The sequence below is a fragment of the Vombatus ursinus genome, unplaced genomic scaffold, assembly GCF_900497805.2.
Source record: "Vombatus ursinus unplaced genomic scaffold, bare-nosed wombat genome assembly UNPS02014825.1, whole genome shotgun sequence".
In the NCBI taxonomy this organism is placed as follows: Eukaryota; Metazoa; Chordata; class Mammalia; order Diprotodontia; family Vombatidae; genus Vombatus; species Vombatus ursinus.
In genome coordinates, this window is record NW_020954603.1 from 8,731,394 (window position 1) to 8,752,486 (window position 21,093).

The 21,093-nt window shown below is 40.1% G+C and overlaps 1 protein-coding gene and 1 pseudogene across 1 annotated transcript in view; both read left to right on the forward strand.

Moving 5' to 3' along the window:
• DIPK1A (divergent protein kinase domain 1A) overlaps positions 1 to 21,093 on the forward strand; it is a 115,716-nt gene that overhangs the window by 25,111 nt on the left and 69,512 nt on the right. The gene's annotated exons all lie outside the window — the stretch shown is intronic.
• LOC114024917 lies at positions 5,362 to 19,882 on the forward strand (annotated as a pseudogene).

Genomic DNA, 21,093 nt, shown 5'->3' on the forward strand with positions numbered 1-21,093 from the left:
TGTGTGTGTGTGTGTGTGTGTGTGTGTGTGTGTGTGTGTGTGTGTGTGTGTGAGCGTGCTGTGGGATTTCCCTTGAGGGTACCACCATCCTTCCAGTCATTACCCTTTTCTGTCCTTCCCTGTCCACCCTCCTCCCATATCCAATCAGTTGGCTGGTCTTGCCAATTCTGTCACCTCAGAATCTCTGGAATCCTTCTCTCTACTCGTTCAGCCGCTATCCTAATCCAGGGCTTCGTTCCCTTTAACCTGGGCAATTGCTGTTGCTTCCTAATTGTCCCCTCTGATTGTCCTTTCCTTTACTCGTCTGCCAGATTAATTTTCCTAAAACACATCTGACCATGTCACTTCCATCTTCAAAAAACAAAAACAACAGGCCCTCACTTTATCCATCCATCCCCACTAGGTATCATCTTATATCTCTTCTCCCTTTCATGGCTAAATTCATTAAGGAAGCCCTCTACAATCAGTGCTCACATTTCCTCTCTTTTCACTGTCTTCTAAACCTTCTGTAGTCTGGCCTTTAGCTTCATCACTCAACTGAAATTGTGTCACTGAATCAAATGGTACCTGAGGGAGAGTAAGATTTAAGAAGACTGGGGGCAGGAATATAGCCTCAGGTAACCATTTGAGACCAGAGTGAGTTTAAGGGACAAATGGGAAGCCAAGAAGACTGGGGGCAGCTAGGTGGCACAGTGGATAGAACGCCAGCCCTGAAGTCAGGAGGACATGAGTTCAAATCCGCCCTTAGACCAAACACTTGACACTTACAAGCTGTTTGACCCTGGGCAAGTCACTTAACCCCAATGGCCTAAAAATAAAAATTTTTAAAAATGGACAAAACATCAGTGTGACTGCTGAAGAGGGGCTGAATGGGAGGGCACAGAGACTGGAGGCCAGCATTCAGGCTGCTGCAAAAGTATCCCAGTTAGTAACAGTATCCGAGTAAAGGGTAACAGATATGATAGATGTTCTGAAAGTAGAAAAGAAAGGACTTGGTAATTGATTAGACATGAGAGGGGAGAGTGAGGATGTTGAGGATAACCTCTAGGTTAGGAACCCTGGTAATAGGAAGGATAGTGGCATGCTCCACAATAATGGGAAAGTTAGGAAGAGGAGAGGCTATAGAGGTGGAGAACCTGTGTGGCCTTCTAGGTCCTTGGGTGCGGCCCTTTGACTGAGTTCAAGTTTTACATAACAAATCCTTTCATTGAATTTGGATTCAGCAGAGGGCCACATGTGGCCTTGAGGCTGCAGGTTCCCCACCCCTGGAGAGGGAAAGATAAAGAGTCCAGAATTGAACTGGTTGAGTTTAACATGTCTATGAGATAGCCAGTTTGAAAAATCCAAAAAGCAATTGGAGATGCGAAACTGGAGGTCAGGAGAGAGATTGGGGTTGGACAAATGAATCTAAGAATCCATCACATGGAGAGGGCTTAAGTTCTGCCCTAATTGGGGCAGCCACTTTGGATGTGCACAGAGTGACAGAAACATGCATCTTAGAGCTGGAACTACAACTTTGGGTTTTTTCCCCATTACTTAAAAATATTTTTCTTTTATGATATCCTTTGTTAAACAATGGGTTAGGTTTTTTTTTTTTAATCCTGGAGTTTACTTGTTTTATGCTTTAAATTGTTAATAGTTTTCTAGGGACTTCAATAATCTTTCTGTTTGCTATTAGATTTAAAGAGAAGAAATCAAACCACCGTTGACAGAGTAATTATGGTTCTTTTTATTTTAACAGTTGTTATGAAAAGTCTTAGATACCTGCAGGGGGAGGGAAAGAAGATGCAGACACCTACTAAATAAATAAATCTATCTGGTAATTCTTTAATATCTTTGAAATCGTCTTTTCCTCTTACAAGAAGTAAAGTAAGAAGGTAAAAAAAATTCCGTGTAAGGAACACAGCAAGTATGAAGGATTGCTCCTTGTCCCTCTATGAGAACCTGATCATATAAGTAATATTCTCCCTATTTTATAGATGAGGAAACTTGGCTTAGCAATGTTGGCGCTTACCTCGGGTCACACGTCTCACTGCATTTTCAACTGGGAACCCAGGTCTGTCCTGATCCCAGTAGTCTTGTGCTTTGCACTCTGCCTCCCTGAAAATAAAAATCACATCTGTTGTAATAAACTGCTTTAAAGACCTGCGGAGGGACTCTTCTAAGCAGAAAGAATCCAATTGATGTAAATGTTAAGTCAGTTTTCCAAACATTTATCACCCTAGTTCTGTTTTGTTGTTGTTGCTGTTTTTTGTTTGCCCGGGGTGTGTGGGCTCCTGTTTGTTTACCAGGCTGTAGTACCTATCAGTTTAAGCCCAGAACAACCAATGAGTCAGTTCAGTAAAACAAAGCTGAGAAACAAGTGTGCAGCCTTGAAAGGCTTAAAGGGTAGGGTGTGATGACGCCGATCTTTCTGAAATGTTTGGTTCAGGGGTAGCACTGGATATTTAAAGTCGCTTCCATCTCCATAAATCTGTGATTCTCTGCAAGCAGTTTGCGTTGGTAAGGAAAACTACAAATAAGAGGATTAGGGCCTCAAAAACTCAGCACTAATGGTATACTTTTGCATCTGGTTTCGTTCCGTAATGGATGATAGGTCAACAGCCCCTTTCCTCTGCTACTCAAGGATTTTTTCTTATTAAGCACAAGACATAATAGTATCATAGAAAAACTATCTACCCTTTGATCGTACCTGGATTTCACGTAGGGCCCTTTATTACTCTAATGGCTTACCTGATCATTTCATCAGCCCTTGAGCAGCATTTTGGACGAATAAAAAGGCTCATGAGATAATTTATTCCCTGGGCTGGGGAAGAGATAAATAAGCCTATTTAGGTGGTGATAGCAGGATGGTTTAGTGAATTAGAAGCCCTTAATTATTATGCTTCAAGCAACAACTTAATTTGCTTCAATCTGTTCCATCAGCTCTCAAATAGAGTTCTTTCTTATGACAGATCTAGCAGCAATTTTGATGCTTGTCATCTCCTGATTTTCATAATCAAAACGCCTGTTATTAAATAGTCATATGTGTACTCATTAGGCTGAGTGCTGTGTAAATACCTAGTCTTTTGCCCTTTAAAGCTTTATATGGTAATACCTTTATTTCCAAAGAGGATGATGTGTTTCTACAATGTACTTTATCAAAAACTTCATTACAACAGAAATAATATAGGATGCATTTGAGGATGTCATTTAAGTAGGATATTGTGGTATGAAAATATCAGTAAGAGCTAGATATCAAAAATGCTAGAAAAGAAAAAATATGGACCAGATCAAAATTACTGTATAGTTTTTTGTAATATAACAGTCCCATAAATATATCCACTTTTTTTTCAGTAGAAAGTTCAAATCAAAATCAACAAAAACAAAATTAACATGGTAAATTCCCTCCAAATGATAGTAAATACATTGCATATGTTATTTAATGTGGTATGTACAAACCAGGTTAATTTTGAATCATTGTTGTCAAATACTGAGGCAAGTATAATCTGCCACCATCACCATCAATTGATCTTATGACACAGATAACTTTTGTTATCATGTTACTTGCTTCATTTGCATTTTGAATGTAACATGCATAAACTTGAATTTTAAAAATCTTTAGATAGAAGTTAAAAGTACAATCATATTTGTTGAATTTCTCAATGTCATTCATTTTGGTATGCCTAATGCAATAAACTACTTTCCCCAAGACTGCAACTCATGAATATATTTATATATAATCATTTTTAAATGTCAGCAACTAAATTAAAATTAAATTTTGTTAATTTTTTGTTGTCTGTAACTCTTTAAGAAAAATAGTATCGCTTCATGTTGAATAAATACATTGCCAATTTTAAGGAAAAATGCTTTGGCAGAAATTGAGCTTTATGCAGATAGCTGCTAATGGTTCCACTTGTAGATAATGCAGTGGGGAAAAAAAATGGCCCACATCTGATGATCTCTGTGATCAAGTAACTGAAAAACTAAAATCTTTCTGTTATGCATTCCAGATGGTTCAAGCAACAAATGTAGCTAAAGGTGCTTATTTGATTATATTTGTAGGATGTGTTGTCAAAATCAATGTCAGGAAGATTTGAAATTGAAGTTTAAAAAATGTTATTTTATAAACTCAATAATAGCAATTCCACAGCAAGAGAAATTTTCAATGTAATTGGCAGATTTTTTTATGAAAATTATATAAGAGAAAATTATATTTGAAAAAAGGTGATGATGTGAAAATTTCCAACCAAGCCCAGATCCCCCAAAAAATAACTTTATAAGGAATGAAGAATGCCATATGAAAGAAAGATTTAACAAAGCCAAAGACAAACATAGTTAAGCTCCTCCATCCAGTCTACTACTGCCCTCAGATAGGCTGTGAAGTTTTTGGACAAGCTAAAATCTGTGGTCATCCTGTGTGGACCAAGGCTAGGAGGTGAACTGAGAGACTGAAAGGGGAAAAAGGACCTGAGCCTAGCCACCCCATCTAAGATTGCAGGAGGGGGCAGAGCCTGACCTTGAAAAAGAGGCTTAATCCAGGAACTGAGGCAGTTGATAAATGAAGAAATATTTTGGATTAAGAGAATCCCAATATAAAATCCCAGAAGAAAAGGTCTGTACAACTCCCAAAAAATCGGTTGACCACAAGGGTTCCAAGAGTTGATGGAATTAATAAAGGAAGAGTTGAAACAAGAGATAAAGATTAAAAAGAGAATGGAATTGGAAAAGAATAAATGTATTTGAATAGAAAATAGAAAACCTTGTTCAAGTGTTGGGCACTCTGAAAGATAGGAACAAACAGTACTCAATAATTCAGTGACACAAATAATATTAGAACAAAGTCAAAAGACTGAAAAATTAGAAGAACATTTTGAAACATTTGCTATTAAAAAAAATTGACCTGGAAAACAGGATGAGAAGAAGTAATTTAAGAATCATTAAACTTCTTAAAAACCATGACCAAACAAACAAACAAAAAAAAAAAAAGCCTAGACACCATATTTCAAGAAACCATAAAAGAAAACTACCCAGAACTATTAGAAGCAGAGGGGAAAATAAACATAGAAAGACTGCACAGATCAAAAAGCAAATTGAGCATGGTCAAAAGTGTCATAACCAAAATCCATAGCTACCAGGTCAGAGCCTTGTATTGGAGTCTGCACAGATAGAGCCCAATCAATGCCAGGATGAAACAAAGGTCTACAAGCACTAAGTAAAAACAGGGTCCCTCACTCAATTTGAACACATTGCTTATTTTACAGACACTTGGATCAAGAAATATAAATGAGGAGGTTCCTTTGGTGAGTGGCAGCAGCTGCTTCAGGTATAGGCAAGATGGCGCTCTTCATACTGCTATACTCAGTGCTTCAGCTATTCTAATGGCTGGCCCCACCACTCTGGTGCTACTATTACTTCGCTGGTGCCGCTCTCCTACTGGTGAGGAAATTACCACTACTCTGCCTCAGCTCCCCATGAAGAGGGAAGCCAGGAACCTTTACATCTTTTGACTGCAGGGAGGTTGAGATCTTATTGTTCCTCGGTGCCATTATCATGATGAAAAACTCTAGCACCACATAGGTAGCATCTTTGTGTTCAGTAAAGTGGCTGATGGAATTCTCTTTCTCTTCTGCCTGGAGATGTGCACCGGCCTCATCTGTATCACCTCCTGCATAGTATTCCTGCTTACCTGTCCCTGACCCCTCCACAGTAATCCCAAGACAGCCAGTGTTTCAAGGACAAGACAATTGACAAAGAATTGGAATGAGATTCACAGTTCACATGGACTGTGGAGTTCTTTGCCAATTGGTTTAATGAGTGACAGTCATTTGCACCTATCTTTGCTGGCTTCTCCCTCAAGTACAGTTGTACAGAAATCTGTTTTGGGAAGATGAATATAAGGGGCCCAGGGAGTGCCTCCTTTGCTCCTCCCCTGGCTGTGCTTCTTCTGACCTCCTGGCCTTCAACACCGTGCCTCTGCTGCCATCTCATCCTGGAGGCTTCCTCACTCTCCTTTGTGGCCTTGCTGAGTTCTTCCTGGAACCTTCCTTTTGGAGAGGGGCATAAGCAGACCAACTTTAATTTCCCTGCTGGCTGTACTTCTGACTTCTGGAATTTCATCACCATGACCCCACTTAGGGTACTTTCTCTCCCCCAACTGCCAGTGAATCAACTCCCTTTTGTGTCCAGTCTCCCCCTGTTAGAATGTAAGCTCCTCAAGGGCGGGAACTGTCTTTTTGCTTGTATTTTAATCCCCAGCACTTAACACGTAGTGTCTGGTACATAGTAAGCACTTAATAAGAGCTTGTTGTTATCTGTGAACAAAGCAAGCATGTCACCCCTCACCAAGCAGCAAGGAGTGATTCAGCACCCTTAGACTAACAAGCAAGGGTAAGCTACCTCTTGGACATTCTCTGAGGAGAATGTGGTCCTTTGAGTTCAGCCTGAATAAGCTATACCCATGTGCCAAGAAGCAAATTGAGTCCTGAAAGAATTCCCTGGGTAGCAGCATGAGTGCCCAGCCCCTAAGACAGTCAGATGGCAAAAGCAGGAAGGACCAATAGGAGCCCTGCCCTACCTGTCTCTTGCTCTTCCCTAGTTGCCTTTTCAAATCCTGCCCTTGCTAAGACTCTCCATAGACTTTTGGTAGTTATATCTATTCCTATTTGGCACAAACCTGGAACAAGGCCCACATCTATTAGGGGAAGAATTCATGAAAACATGCAAGAGAATCCTCTTCTTAGCCAAGTACCTCCTCTCAGTTTAGTTAACAATTTCACTAAAGAGAAGGAAAATCAATTCTTTATCTTGGAAGGAGGTTATTTCCTTGTAAATGTGATTTTTTTTTATACTGACTTTGGGCTAAGGAGAAGAGAGAAGATAGTCACATGTCTTTACCATCCTGTATTTTCAGAGTTCCTTCTAAAGAACAAATACATGGCCCTTTAGACCCAAACAGATTTCAGGTACAAGAGGCCAGAGGTCACACTAACTAGATCTCCCAGATTAGTGACCTCTCTTCCCTATACCTTTGTAGCCTTTCTTATTGCAATTTAGCCTTGGGAAATAGCGTAAGTTTAATAATCAGTTTACAACAGGACTTTTTAACTTTTGGGGAGTGTGGAAAGATGGCGTGTAAGTTGCTTTTGATAGTTCTTGAATTTCAGCACTACTTTACTTTATTGCATGGGAAAGGAGGTCCGAGAGCATGCAAAGTGTCCCGTTCCCCTCTCCCCATGTGTTAGGGACTGAGGGAAGAAATGGGAATTTGCAAAAAAAAAAAAAAAAAGAAAAGAAAAGAAAGAAAGAAAGAAAGAAATAACAGGTACTTCTGTTTTTTCAAATTCCTGCAAGAGTAATCAACATGAAAAGGAAGGCTCTTTGCAAAACCGTTTGATGGTGTAGGAGCAGAGCATAAGGCACTTACATATTATTGGGAAGCATATACTTTGCAGTCAAAAAAATAAATTGTGATTTGTCTTCATGGTAATAATAAAAGGAAAGCAAATCAATTTTATTATAAAAATTTCCCCTTGAAACTTGTATATTCAGTAGATATTTTTTTAAATACCAAATACTCCAAATAAATTAATGTAGTGTCCTCAATTCATGCTCTGATCAGAAAGATAAAATGACTACATTTATGAGCAAGTTAGAGCTTGGGTAATAAATTTGCAAAAAAAAAAAAATCGTTTCTGTGGTTCCCAATTAAAAAAAAAATACCAGCTCAGTAAGTGAGAGAGAAGGAAGGAAAGATCTGAGTGTGAATAACAGAAGCGACACTTACTTTTTTGGAAAAGACGGGAATTTCTAACTAGGAAGAGATAGTTTATTTGCTATGAACCAACTGGCACATTTGGTCTTATGAATAAGAACAGTTAATAGATGTCTTATGAGAGTACATTGAAACAGCACTGAACTTACATCTTACACATTTTGACTCTGGATAATAGTTCTCTATCAAAGTGATATAAATGTTACCACTATTTGTAACACCTTATTTGTGTGAAACGAGTGTTTTAGAGGCAGCTAGTGGTGCTACAGACAGGGCACTGGGTTTGCACTCAGGAAGAACTGAGTTCAAATCTTGCCACAGACACTTAGCAACTGTATGACCCTGGGCAAGTCACTCAATTGCTGTCTACCTCAGTTTCTTCAACTGTAAAATGGAGATAATAATAGCATCTATACCACAGGTGGTTGTGAGGATCAAATGAGATAATATTTGTTCAAAGCTCTTTGCTCAGTGCCTCTCACATAGTAAGCAATTATTCCCCTTTTCCTGCTGTAATTGTTAAGAAGATAAAAGAATTTTGACTAATGATTGAAAAAAGAAATATGAGTATCAGTCTCACTAATGATTCTGAAAAATTTTACAACAAAAAACACATTAGTAATATTTGTAGCTATTTTTTAAACCATAAATATGCAAATTATAAATAATTTAATCAATAAACATATATGTTATTATATATTTGTGCTTTGCTATAAAATTGCAATAAATCATTTTGTTCTAATAAAACGAGCTAAGAAAATGATTGCACAGATTATTTAATGAAAAGTGAGATGACATAATGGGGAGGATGGTGAAATCACTTGATGAAGTTTGGAAAGCCGTGATATAATTAATCTGTACTTGGATTAGGAAGGGTCTGGAAGAAAGAGACTAGCTAGAGGGTGTAGAGTGAGATGACAATGGGCTCTGATTCCTGACTCAGGAGCTCCCAAGAGTGGACCTCCAAGAAGCATGGCCAAAGCCGCTGTTCTGCCCCACAAAAAGTGCCTGCTGATAACTAATTATTCTACTAAGTAATACAGTCTTCCATTCTACATTAAGAGTGTTTAAAATGAGTGTTTAAAATGCAGGTAGAAAATTAGTTAACATATAATTAATTCACAGTAGAGCTTAATCTACCAACCAATTAATGCAATAATAATAATAACAACAATAATAGCATTTATATTGACCTATACGGTTTGCAAAGCACTTTCCAAGTGTTGTATATGATCTTTACAACATCCCTGTGAGGTAGCTGGTCTTATTAGCCCCATTTTTTTGTTCTGTTTAGTTGTTTTTTCAGTCATGTCAACTCTTTATGACCTTGTTTTCAGTTTTCTTGGCAAAGATACAGGAGTGGTTCGCCATTTCCTTCTCCAGCTCATTTACAGATGAGGAAACTGAGGCAGACAGGGTTAGGTGACTTGCCCAGGGTCACACAGCTAGTAAATGTCTGAAGCCAGATTTGAACTCAGGAAGAGGGGTCTTCCTATCTCCAGGCCCAGCACTCTATCCACTGCACCACCTATCTGCCCTTTACACCTGAGGAAAATGAAGTTTTAAAGAGGTCTCAGGATTTGAACTCAGAATTTCCTGACTCCAAATCCCTTACACTAGCCATTGCACCATCTAGCTGTCCCGTGTACTAGCAAACATTCTCATATAGTGGAAAGAGCCCTGAATTTGGATTCAAGTGCCTTGAAGCCCTGACCTTGCTAATTCTGACCTATGGGACAGCTACTCCAAGCTTCAGTTTGCCTGTCTATTGTTCTTGTTTGTCCTTCACTCTCAAGGAGGACCCTGACATCAGGGAGGGGATGCCATGACATGCAAGTGAGTTGGATTTAAGTGAAGGAAGCCTGTACAAAGTCACCAGCCTCATTTTCTCCTCTGGAGCATCTGGGTCCAGTGGCAAGATACAGATCAGGATGCCTGGAGATGGCCCTGGAAGCAGTGGGAGGTCTTCATCTATAAATCAAAGGGATTGATAATCTTTAAGGTCTCAGCTTCAGATCCTATGAAATAATATTGCCACATTTCTTGTTTTGATGGGGGTGAGGGGTTGGTTAAAAAAAAAAAGCAATTGGAACACCCTGAAGGCAGAGTGCTAATTATGTTTAGCATGCCTTCCCATCACTTTGGCAAAATGGTAACAATTTACCAGAAATGTTTGTGTTCCTTTCCAATTTAAAGACTTGAACCCTACTTCTAGCACGGGGATTTGCCCCAGTGGTTTTGCAGCAGTAATTGAGCTGTTACTTCCAAGCTTGCTGGTACCTCACCCTATTTACCAATACTTAGTACAACAGTTGTCACTGGGTGGTTGGGGAGAAAGTCAGAAGAGGAGGCTGGGAAAGCAGAATTTAGACAGGGTGAACCCTTTTTAACTTTTAGTTGGGGCTAGGACGTGGAGGAGATACAAATAAAAGCAATTCCATGAGTATTTTTGACTTACATAAGAAGGCAATGCTTCCTATGATTTATGAATTTGGGTTGTTGTTTTTAAAATATGAATGACTTCATTATAAAGTAGCTCCTTTCCCAGAAGACTCATTAATTCTCAAGTAGTCTAAAATAGAGCACATTAACACACATGAAAGGGACAGGGTGCCGAGCACTAAATAAATACAAGAGGCATTCTATTGTGTACTGAATTAGTGCTCCTTAAAGCTAGGAATACTACTTGAAACTTTCAAGGGAGGGTACCTCTGCCACAGAAACAGCAACAGTAACTTTGAATCTTAGTTAGGAGTTTGTCCTTATAAGTTGCTGTGAATGGAAAATTTCTGACCTTGTAGCCCTGTTGTGATGCATCTCCCTGCCTGGGCCAGTTCTCTGCCCCCAGATGTACAGTCTGTGCCCATACTCAAAACCTTTCCAACCTAGTTGGAGGGACCATTTGTGCTCCACTGGCCAGCAAACAGAGCCCAGTGTTACTCTAGGCCAAACTCACTGAATAGGACTTAAATAGAGTAAGATAAGGGTAAACCCTCTGAAATGGCAACATTAAGTGATAAAGTTCTTATAATGAAGATTTAGCAGAGTTACATTTTGAAGTGTAAAAAAAAAGTAAAAGTTGTACCAGAACGTATAATTTTAAGATTAGAGGTATAGTAAAGTAAAAAGGATGTGATTTGTCTACATGCTTCAGTGTAACTTGGAACAAATACCTTGGCTTCTCTTATTATTTTCTCCATCGTCCCTGGTACCTGGAACAGTTCTTTGCACACATCAGACATTTCATATGTAGACATTTTATACATTCACACAACAGACATTTCATACATTTGTACACATCAGACGTTTCATATATGTTCCAGTGGCAGAGCCTGTAGTGAATTTCATGAATTTCACTTCTCTTTGCCTCAGTTTCTGCAAACCAAGGGGATGACATTAAATGGAGCTACTTTTCAGGGTTGTTGTTAGACCTAAATGAGGTAATGCAAGAAAAGTATGCTGCAAACCTTGAAATGCTATAGATAAGCAGTAATTATCATTAGTGGTCAGTCAATCAACATATATTAAGCACCTACGATGTGCCAGACATTGTGCCAAAGGTATTATTACTTTTTCTGTTCTAGGCAACTATGATGAGGATATTATTTGCCTTCCTAACAAGGCTATTATGAGAATGAAATAGAAGTTTTTAGAAAAATGTTTTGTTGTCCATGTATTCCAATGTATTCTCTTTTAGTCTTTCAAACTATTTAAAGCCCCCAGCGTCTCAGTCATCTTGGGTTGTTGACCAGTCATACTGGACCTTTCTTTTTGACCCAATCAAAGATTCACACTTCCTAAAGGGATCACAGAGTATAAACCATCCTGTTTGCCCATTTAAAGCTTAAGATCGCACCCTGATTAAATTACAGTAAGTGAGGTAGGGGTGTGGACCATCCGATGAGGAAGCACCATCTGCTGATGTAGGGCAGCACCTTCTTTGCCACTTAAGAAATTGCAGGTCTAGACCAAAAATACTCTGTGATGCTTTTGTCTTTAAAATGTTTTCATGTCCCTTACCTCACATGATCTTCATCTTGACTTGGAGATATGTAGGTCCAGCATTATTATCTCCATTTCATGGAGGAGCAGTCAGTCAGTCGATCAGCAAGCATTTATTAAGCACCTAGATAGCGTGGGGATCACAAAGACACAAAACAAACCCTGCAGGGAGCTTCCATTTTGTCAAGGGACACAACATGGTCCCTTCAATCAATGCAAGGTGATTTGGCCAGGAAACTCTAGCAGCTGGGGGAGAGGGAATGGCCTCAAATAAGAGGTAGCATTTGAGGCGAATTTTAAAGGAAAGGGACAGGTGAAAAGAGAGTGCATTTCAGACAGGGTGACAGAAGATGGGAAGGCACAGAGATGGGGGACGGAATGTGTGAGGACCAGCTAGAGCAATTCACTCAGACCATAGAGTGCCCGAGTCGGTCAGTCGGTCGACAATAATAATAATCGCTAACATTTATGGAGCGCTGCATGCCAGGCTCTGTGCTAGGCTCTTTAGCATTATCATCTCACTTGATCCTCACAACAGCCCGGGGAGGTAGGCATGATCATTATCCCCATCTTATAGTTGAACCCATGAGAACTGCAAAGAAATAGGCTCAAAGAGTTTAAGTGACCTACCTAAGATGACATTGCTAGTAAAGGGCAGTACAAAGACTGAAACCTAAAATTTCTGACTCCTAAGTCTATGCTTTTTACCCTGTGCTGCCGCCATGTTGAATTTTTGCATCTATCCTATTTTAAGTAACTTTCTGAGAACTTAAATCACCTGATTTTTTTCCCTATTCAGATTGACTGTCAAATATTCCTTGATATGTGTGCTTATCTGTAAACATGGGAGAATCAATATACAAATTTTTTTTAATGCTATACTCTTAATGGGCAACTAGGTGATACAGTGGATAGAGTGCTGGGCCTAGAGTCAAGAAGACCTGGGTTCAAATCCAGCCTCAGACTCTTACTTGCTATGTAATCCTGGGCAAGTCACTTCACCTCTGTTTGCCTCAGTTTCCCCATCTATAAAATGAGGATAATAATAGCACCTGCCTCTCAGGGTTGTTGTGAGAATCAAATGAGATAATAATTGTGAAATGCTTAGCACAGTACCTGGCACATAGGAAGCACCATACAAATGTTAGCTATGATTATTATTATTAATATATAGTTTTGTTTAGTCTCATTTGCATAGTCCCAATTACATCAAAATTCTAAAATATTTACTTCAATAAAATTTCACATATGTAAAGTGCTTTGCAAGTGTTAAAACACTGTGTAAATATTAGCTAGTATTCATTTCTTGGCATGGTTGGCAGAAAGTTTAAAGCTTTAGTAGCTTAAAACTACACTAAGACTTTTGGTATACCCTGTATACTGCAGTAATTAAGATTTTAAAGATAACTATTGTAAACTAGAAAGTCTCAACTATGCAGAACATTTTGAGTGTGAAAAGAAGAATTTGGTAGAGTATTGGCTCATCAAAGTGACATGGTTTATTGAGCAAAATTTTACTCTAATACTTCTAGAGAGCTTGGAGTAGGGAAAAACATTTTAACTTTTTATCTGTAGATAGAGCATAGCATTGACCAAGGCAGACCTAAAACAGGAAATGAATCAAATAAATCTTTTGCTCCATTGTCATCTGCAAAACCCACAAAAGCTGTCCGTATTGCTTTTCCCATATCTCATTAAACACTCCCAAGGAATTCCTAATGTCCTGCTGAGCCATATGGCATCAAAGCAGGCAGGCCATTACTAGAGCTGGTCCGCAGTAACACATGCCAGCACCTGCGCCAGGTAATCCCATTCAGGCCGAGGTCTAGCACTAGAGGAATACTAGTTTGGGGGCCTGATCCAGCATGGTTATCAATTGTTCAATCAGCCTGGGTATGCATAGTAAATGATTGTCTTGAGGAACACAATTGATTTATTTGTATTTTTCAGAAATCCAACATCTATTGAGTACTAGTTGACATTTTCATCAATGATGTTCATAGAGTGTAGATGACATGCTTATCAAATTTGCAAATGACATAAAGCTAGAAAGGTCAACTAACACACTGGGCAGTAGGGTTGGGATCCAGAAAGACCTTGACGAGCTAGGACTGTGGGCCAAATCTAAGAAGGTGAAATTTAATAGAACAAAACCTCACGCTTAATGTCAAGAAAATCAACTTCCCAGGTCCAAGATGGGGGAGGCATGGCTAGAGAATCCAAAAGAGATCTGGAGGATCTAGTGGGTTACAAGATCCCTGTTCATCGACAGTATGAAATCTATGGCAGCCAAGACAGTTAATGTGATCTGGGACTGAGTTAAAGGTGGTCTTGTGTCTAGGACTGGGTGCCTAGTGGGCATTTCTGCTGCATTCTTTGTGGTCAGCTCACAATCTGAGGTATTGCATTCAGTTCTGGGATCTACATTTTAAGAAGGACCTTGTTAAGCTAGTAAGCAGGTATTCCAAAATGGATTAAGACCTTGAGATGGCACAGAAGAACAATGTCATATCCCTGATAAGAGATGTGTGAGATTTAAAGAAAAACACCTAGGTACAAGCCGTTACTGTGTCATTCATTTTCATCTTTTATTAAGCACTTCTAGTGCTTTCTTTCCTTTGAGTCCTAAAGAGAAAGGCTCACGCTTCATCCTCTTGTGTTTTGTTAGGGATTTTCCTCCAAGATCTCCAGCCAGCTGCCAGCTCCTCCAGGTGTTCGATCTAGAACTGTGCGTTTTTAGACTCAGGCTTTAATTAGTAGTCCAAGTTTCCTCATTCTGTTAGCTAATGTTTTGATCTCTCTAACTACCCAGCCTTTCTTTGTCTCTCTCTGCACAAGGAAGAAGCCAGTTTTCTATTCTGTGGCACTTAACTAAAGCCAGATGAGAGAGAGAGAGATGTTTACCTCATGGGGTACAACTGCACTGTGAATCCTACCTTGCGACCCTTTTTCTACCCAGAAAGTAATTTTCTTCAGTTAGAGCATATCCCTGCCCCCAGATCCCTGCCTCTGAAGCTGTGAGCTATTTAATATAAAGGCTGATTTGAAGTGGCATGCATTTGGTCTATTCATCCGCCTCTTCCGATTTTCCTTGCAGATGTATATCCCTGACCTTCTAGTTTTGGGGGGCGAGGAGTGTAATCAAGGGCCTCTGAAACAGGTTTACATCTTTCTGTAAAAGCCCAAGTTCTTTTTTCTTCATAACTTTCTAAGTCATTTTTAAGTATAGAGAAGTTAGTCTCTGACCCAATTCTCATTCTACCTCCTACCCTCAGCCTGGCATGTAATCATAAAAAGCAAGGGACAGGTAACAAAGTGTTAAAAACAAAAATAAACTGTAAAGATGTGTTCTGTATCTCTTGTTTAAGGCTGAAAAAGGCCAGTCCAGCCTGAGAATAGCTTTGTGGAATATGACCCCTGTACCTCCATCAGCAGGCAGTAAAAGAGGGTGGGAGGGGACAATTTCTCTTACTTCCCCTCCCCTTTTGACTAGGGTGCTTTGCATTAGTGCTGTTTCACATATTTCTTAAGAGTTTAAAGCACATTTGAGATGCATCCATAAGGGAGAAGAGATGCAGGGAGGTAGCAGCTTCAAGGATTGACCCTGGTAGCAGAAAAGAGAGCCAACCATGGATTCAAGGAAGATGCTAACTCTAGTGCTTGTAATGGTATGGAGAACAACAGTCCCTGGGAACCTAGTGGAGTAATCTTCCCAACAGAAATGCTTCATCTAAGGGAGCTGCAGGGAGGTTTCCACAAGGAGAGAAAGGATATCTAGGCCTTTCAGTACTTGAATTGCCTTGGCCACATGTATTTCCTACAAGTATGGCTTACTACCATTGTATTCTAAACTTTGTATCCACTTTTCTTATTGACCTTGTGGTTTTTAGAAAGGAAGAGTACCCCCAAGTTTGGGGGGAACATTATTGTAGCTACTGATTTTCTTTGCCTTTTAGTAAGCCCTGTTGCTTTGAGCTAATTGTGTCTACTGTATGACTGTTAAGGAGAAGCTCACCAGTGGGGGCTTATGAGCTACAGTCACAGGAGCCCAGACTCTCAGGGCACCCTAGAAATCAGGAGTAAAACAGTCCTCTGGGGAACCAACCCACAAGTACAAGTTGGAGTAACCAAAAGGAAATGCTATGTAAGCAACATAAGGTTTAGTTTGAAACAATTATATGATGATCTCAGTCATTCAACAAGCATTTATTTAGTACCTGCTGTTTGCCATGGACTGTGCTAAACACTGCAAATACAAAGAGAAAGCAAAATAGTCCCTGGCCTCAGAGAATTTGTGTTCAAGTGGGGAAGAAATTCCAGATTCCTTGGCCTGGCATTCTAGGTTCTCCCAGTCTGGTCCCAGCCTTTCACAATTTTTCACCCCCCATATAATCTACACATTTAGCCTAACTCTAATAGGACTACTTGGTGTTTTCAGCTATTCTGCTTTTCTCCTTTACTTCAGCTATTTTTTTAAGATTAGAATTCTTCTTTCTTCCTCCCCTCCTCATCTTCATCTTACCCATCTTTTTTTTTTCCTTTCATGAGGCAACTGAGGTTAAATGACTTGCCCAGGGTCACATAGCTAGTAATTATACATCTTTTAAGGTATAGCTCAAATACTACCTCCTCTGTTGAGTTTTCCTTGACATTCCCTCTGACCCCCATCCCTAGATGGAAGTGATAGCCCTCTTTTTCTTCTTATCTTAAAATGCTCTCTATTCTTCTTAAGCATTTGTTTTCTCATTTAATGTTATGATTTTATTGTATGTATTTATCCTTTCCTTCCCCTGGACTGTAAGCTTCTTGATGTTGAAAATAAAATGTCTTTATCTTTGTAGGTCCCTCATCACCTAACACTGCAAATAAAAGGCATTTAATAAATGTTTGTTACATGAGTGATGGAAAAATTGGAAAAGATTCAATAGAAATAAAAGTTGTAAAAATAAGCTCCTTGAGTGTTAAAAGGAATGGAAATATGTGCCTTTGAAAAATGCAAGTTGTCATCTTTGTAAACACTCTCATGTTAATTATTGCTAAATGTAAGGAGTTGAGAAGAGAAAGCATATTGTGCCCAGTTTGGGGACATAAAAATATGCACCTAACATTCCTCAATCTTGCTACGACCAGTAGTAGTTACTGAACAGCCAGCCAGCAATCAATCTTCATCTTTAAAGCGGCTACTGTTGTGTGGAAAACATCCAGACTTGACTTTTGCCAAAAGTGTTCTTGGCAAATCTGTATCCCAAGAGATGAATATTTAATTACTGTGCAGTACACATAATTTAGTGGAAAAGAAAATGAGTGTTGAGATATTTGGTTTAAGTAAATGGTACATGTGTTTTCATTTCTATAGGGTCTACATTTCAAGACCTCCTGTATTCAACTTTATTGGTGATTAATTGATTATTATCCTTAGTCATATCCCCCTACTAAACTGTTTCATAGGCAAACTTTCTCTTTTTCCCCATTGCCCAACACAATGAGTTGTATATTTTTCTTTTTGCAGGCCTTCGTCATGGAAAAGGGGGATGGAATAATGAGGTGTTGAAGTCATTGTAAAAGTGCCCCCTCTTTAGGTGGTCCCTATATAAAGTCAGAATTAGTCCTTCAAGTAAATCAGAGGAAGGAACACAAAAGGTTGGAGAATACCTCATTGCTCTTCTAGGTGACCTATAGAAGTCTCTTCTGTGAGTCCAGGAGAGGAATTCAAAGAGGAACCCAGCTACTTATGAAGGAGATAGGTAGAAGATACATGAAACTAGAGACATGGGTGTCAGGAGAAGCTGGGATGATGGAACTAGGAGACATGGGCAGGCAGAGGTGTCTGGGAGCAAGGCTACTTGGGCAGATCTGGAATGAGCAGTGTCAGAGTAGGAGCTCTACTGCTGAAACACCCCCAGGCTATGGACCCCAAGGCAGCGATCCTGTATCTCTTTTTTCCCTTTAGGCTCTCTCATGGAAGCCTTTACATTTGGGCATTAAAGAAGTGCTTACCTTTCCTTGTTTTGAAATTGTGCATTGTCATTATAGATTAACCACAGACCTTTGCTATTCTGAATATAGTGATTGGAAATAAGATGGCAATTGAGAGAACATACCTGAGAAAAGGAAGGGATATATCTCAATGAGTCAACATTCTTCAACAACCTACTATGTGCCAGGTGCTCTGCTAAATTCTGGGGATACAAAGAAAGGTAAAAAAACAGTCCTTGCTTTCAAAGAGTTCAAGATCTAATGGGGGAGAGAATATGCAAACAAACAAGATATGGAGAGATAAATTGGAAATAATCAACCGAAGGGATGGGGTGGGGAGGATGTGTTTTGAATGCCAAACTGAAAGTTTTATATTTGATTCTGGAGGTAATAGGGAGTCACTAGAGTTTATTGAATGAGGGTGGGGGGCATGACATGGTCAGATCTATATTTTAGAAAGATCTCTTTGACAACTGAGTGAAGGATAGACTAGACTGGGGAGAGATTTGAGGCAGGGAGACCAGCCAGCAGGCTATTGTAGTAGTCTATCTCCCCCTGAGCTGCTTTGCCTGGAAGCTCTCTCTGGCTGGGGACTCACAACTACAGAAGATAAAGGGAATTACAAATCATTTGGTACAACTTTCTAGGACAGAGAAGTGTTTATATTGGGAAACCCATCTGGGCAATGTGTCAGTGGGAGGGTGAAGAGAGCAAATAGGAGTGGTTGAACCACTCTGCCCCACAAATACTACATGTACATCATGCTTAATAAATGTTTGATGATTTGGATTAACAGAAGAGGTAGATCAAAAATAAGATCAAAAGAGAAAAGTGTTTGCTTTTTCTGGAAATTAATTTTACATATTTGCATGCATGTGTAGATATAGATCAGAAAGTTTTCCAGATTTGTTCATTTCAAATTCTTTTTTGCTACCCAGCGTTTCTAAAATTCTTTCTGTTCTTTCATGAAAAATAGGTACGTCAAACATTTCTGTTAAACTATCAAATGCTCTTCAAACATTTCTGTAAAATTATCAAGTGTTCCTACCTTCTGGAAATCAAGATTACAATATTTGGATTTGGCAAAGATCCTTGATTTAACTATGGGATAAAGGTCACATTTAACATCTGGGTTTTAAACCTTGTTTGTGCCAGAAAGTTTCATTTGTAACTGAAAGTAATATGCTGGAAATTAAAGGCTTAGATTTCCAAAGCCTCTCAGATTATGGGGGTGGAGGGGAAGAAAGATTGAGAGTTGAGTTTGCTAAGGACGTTTTATTGCGCCCCCTCCTGTCGGTGGAGGACCCTTTACTCGGCCCCAGCTTCTTTGAATTTGAGGTGATCTTTCTATCCAATTCAACAAGAATTTATTAAGCCCCAACTATATTAAAATCACAATGCTAAGCACATAAATTACATAGACCAAAATAAAACATTAATTTTTTAAAAAACCCTTTGCTCTCAGTGAGTTTAAATTCTACTGAGGGAGACTACATTTAACGGATAAATTGAAGGTCATTCAAGGAGGGAGAGCGCATTTACAATTAGGCAAGGCCCCTTGTAGAAAGAAGGTGGACCTGAGTTGGATCCTGAAAGAAGCTAAGGACACTAATGGGTACAGGTGAGGAGGGGATAGCGCGTGCAAAACCACGCAGGTGGGAAGAGTGTTTCCTGGCTCTGGACTCAGAGCACCTGAATCTAAATCGTGGATCGGCCAGTTACTTCCTGGATGACCTTGGACAGGTCATTGATTTAGCCTTTCCAGGCTCAATGTCCTCTTCTTTAAATGAGGTTGTTGGGTTCCAGCTCCAAATCTGGGATTCTGGGAGAGTCTTTGAGTAATGATAAATGACAGTAAAAGTAGTCATAGCATCAGGGGTATCCAGCTGAGACTATTCCGGGAAACAGGAGGGTACTGAGCTGACCTCATATGCTGGGGACGTGAAAATGTGTGTGTGCCCAAAAATGAGAATGCTTCAAAATGACCTCGGCCTTGGGACTGAACTCGGGCTGCCTCTGTCCTTTCAGCACTGGATCCTTCTGCCACGCTATGTCTCTTACCTTGCATATGGAACACCAGTGCAGACTCCTACTTCTGCCGTGAATACTGCTTCCCACTTCTGGCCCCTTGGCTCTGTGCCTGGTGACTGACCCCACATTCTGCATGACGCACTGAATGCTTTGAAGTCCTCCCTGAGTGAGGACTATACAACCACAGCATTGCTGTGAGGTGCCCCAAACCCATGCAGTTCCCATCCTTAATCCATCTAAGAGCAAGGCTAGGAGGAACACTAATATTTGTACAGTTGTAAAGAATTTTCTGTTTATATACTGTACAGATGAAAGGAAACAGGTTTTTCACTCCTGTCACGTGCGACTCAATGACCCTGTTTGGGGTTTTCTTGACAGAGATACTAGAGTGGTTTGCCATTTCCTGCTCTAGCTCATTTGACAGATGAGAAAACTGAGGCAAACAAGGTTCAATGACTTGCCCAGGGTCACACAGGTAGTAAGTGTCTGAGGCTGGATTTGAACTCAGGAAGATGCGTCTTCCTGACTCCAGGCCCAGCACTCTATCCACTATGCCACCTAGCTGTCACTGCTTCACTGTTGAAAACAGGCAACAAATGTTATTAAGGGTCTAATATATGCCAGACATACACACAAAAAACATTCCCTGCTCTTAGCTTAGGTTCTAGGGAGTGAAACAGATGCACATAATAAAGGTAGGAATGTAAGCTAGATGGGTGGAAAACAGTAATCTTGTCACCTTAGCTCATCTTTTGTTCTGACTCAAATTCATTTAAGTGCTAACCCAGAGATTAGATTTGGGGATGTCAAACCCTGAGGTAGTTATCAGTCATCTGCACCCAGACCTTGGGTTGAAAGAAAAGGTTTAATTTTGGCTTGAGGCACTCTGCCTGGATTTTGCTCCTGGGGTTTGGGGAAGTGGCCAAAGAGCTCTCAGCCTTGCCTTTACCAGAAGAGACCAATGCAATGATAACAGTGCCCTGGGAGGTCCCAGGAGCTAGGAGCTAGGAGCAGCACCCAGAAGAGAGATTCCATGCCCAGCAGTCACAAGGCAGCATGAGGCCAGTAGAACAACTCCTAGCAAGGGACTCCAGCCCCTAGAAGCTACCACAGGCCAGTGGGGCTGCCCCCAGCAAGCAGCACAAAGCTGGCAGGGATGTTCACCCAGCAGGCATTAGGACCAATGAGAGCAGGGTTATGTGATCATCGAAAAGACATGTGGTCCTGAAGCTTGGCAGTGGGATCTGCCTCCCCATATGTATATCCTGGCTGCACACATTCCACGTGTGTGTGTGTGTGTGTGTGTGTGTGTGTGTGTGTGTGTGTGTGTG